The 2,500-nt window shown below is 42.8% G+C and overlaps 1 protein-coding gene across 1 annotated transcript in view; it reads left to right on the top strand.

Moving 5' to 3' along the window:
* The window catches only part of cadpsa (Ca2+-dependent activator protein for secretion a), a 226,774-nt gene that overhangs the window by 171,763 nt on the left and 52,511 nt on the right, over positions 1–2,500 (top strand). The window lies entirely within an intron of this gene.

Below are 2,500 nucleotides of genomic sequence, written 5' to 3'. Positions count from 1 at the left end.
CCGTCAGACACCACACCGCAAGTAAATGCAGAGTTCACTTAAAGGGGTCCTATTATGCTTTTTCATGTCCACTACCCATTTATTGGGTTACACAGCATCTGTTGTATGTAAAAGCTTGGTGAAAGCTGCATTTCACAAATTGGCCTCTTGGGGGAGAATTTCTCTGCCGCAGGAACGCTGTTTCTCAACTGTCAGAGAACGCGTGGTTGGGTTTTCAACATTCTATAGCTTTTGTTTCCTGTACGGGTCTACGTCATGCTGTACCTAACATTGCTGCTTATGGGATGGAGTGTTGACGATGTCACAGACCATTTATTAATTGCAGAGACAGTAGACCTAATGCGCATTTGTTCATCGCAGCCACATAGCCTAGGCCTATCTGAATTTGACAGTATTGTGATGAGATGTATCCTATTTGTGAATACACCACTCAGTGTACAAAAATAGTGTACATAGTGTAGCCTACAAGGATAGTGTGATTTCGCCATCCACAAGTTTATTCCATTACGAATGTTTTTTTTTTTTTCAATTCATAAATCGGCTCCGTCAAATAGGCTACAGCATCGGTCTAGACTGGAGGCTACACTCACCTGTGGCCCAAGTTATATATTTTTTTTGTTTCATTGTGATATTAAAGCTGCATTTTACATTGATAAAATACCGGTTGGTAGGCCTATGGCTAACGGGTCAGAAACAGTTGATGAGGAAGGTCGAAAACAGGCAGAACGCGTTAACGCAGTTGCGCACTGAGAATCCAAAACACTTCCAAGTGGGTGAAAGACTCGAATCTCTCCTTTCTCTCTCTATTCGCTTCAGGGCCGTTTTGCATACGCTGTTGGCAATACTAGCTTTTGTTTGGTAAGATGTGAAAACCCTACACTTGTATTGCCGCTTGAAGCATAACATTAATTAGAAGACGTGCGCTGATGTTATCCAAATAGGTAGGCTATATCACGACATGACCAGCAGCCGTTTGCATCAGCAATGTTGGCAAGGATTAGCCAGTTAGTATAGGCTATGCGTAGGCTACAATTCAGTAATTAAAATGACACGCAGTTTTGTTCATCATATCTGCAAGAGCAACGTGGATATTGGCTTGACGTCGTTTAAAACTGGTCGTGTCGTCGGGCGGCATGCCAAAAATAATGAAACTGAAACTGAAACGGATAGGGCCTATTGTTATATTAAAAAAATCCTGTCCTGTCGATAAATGCGAACAGAAAAACCACGAAACCGAGACTAGGCCTAGGCGTTATTATAAGACCCAGTATGAAACCAATCTATCGAGGACTGCCCATTGCGCAACCAATTCAGTGGGCGCATAATTTCTGCCGGGGACTAAATAGAAATGCAGTTACTTAAATGAAACCATGCACCTGAAAATACCTTGAAATGTATTTTTATGAAGCATAGCCTATCACCATTGTGCATTAGGCCTACAGATAACGAGCTAACAGGAACTCATTTTTAAAAGCCAACAACGCGTGCGCTCAGTATTCAGTCTGGCTTGCAAATAGACCACAGGACGCATTTGAACACGGAGTTCATATCACAAATAGGATGTCACGATATCACTGACAGACGTTGATAGGTTTGAGTCCGACAAGTCGTGCCCTTGTCTTACTGGGCGCACTCTTTCAATTTCGGACTGCGTCTTTGACAGCCAGACGGGGGCTGCCGCGGGAGCGAAGAAAATGTCCACAACTTCGCAGAATAAATAGGCCTATCCTTTGAACTGTGTACAGCAATTGCAGATGATTAGCTTATTGGATAGCCTATTTTGTGAAGGTTAACTTGCCATTGACAAGGAACGGTGATCTGATTTCAATCCCAGAATATTCTTTGTGTCTTCAAATTTCCACCTGTCAACAGCAGATCTCACTCCCACCTAGACCAGCGCGACACTTGTCTGTTTGCGAGCAGTAAACTTGGCTGATAACTTCAACTTTAGGGCTACAGTATGCAAGGCTAGACAGCGGGTTAACCAATCAGGCCCCTACTGTTGCGTTAGTAATGTTTAAGATAAAGATTATTCAGCGCAGGATATCAGAAATAAACAAGACAGCGCAGATGGCTATTAGTTTTTTTTTAATAGCCTATGGTCACAATCGCGTTATTACGCATCATATGCAATATGCGTATTATTTCATGAAACCTCAAATCGGAAGCAATAGCCTGTACCCAGCACTTTCAACCCTTTCTCAGATTAATGGCAGCCCAATTGTCCCAAGCGATTTTGAAATCAAACTGAAGCCCATGCACGGAAGACTCGCATTGGATAGGGACTGGGTTTCAGCAAATGACACAGCAAGGCGCACAAATAACATAACGTGGGACTTATGATGCGTCAATTGTGGACATTGGGTGAACTATTTGGCTGTCAACTTTAGACATAGGCTACATGGTTGGATTCCAGGTCAAAAACAGCTGTGCTGCTGACGTAATATTAGTAATAGAATGCTTGATGAAACGCTCCATGCTGCGTCGAGATTTCAGAATG

This window comes from Engraulis encrasicolus, chromosome 14 (genome assembly GCF_034702125.1).
Source record: "Engraulis encrasicolus isolate BLACKSEA-1 chromosome 14, IST_EnEncr_1.0, whole genome shotgun sequence".
NCBI lineage: Eukaryota > Metazoa > Chordata > Actinopteri > Clupeiformes > Engraulidae > Engraulis > Engraulis encrasicolus.
The sequence above is the reverse complement of the archived record's forward strand: the minus strand, read 5'-3'. Positions and strand labels throughout refer to the sequence as shown.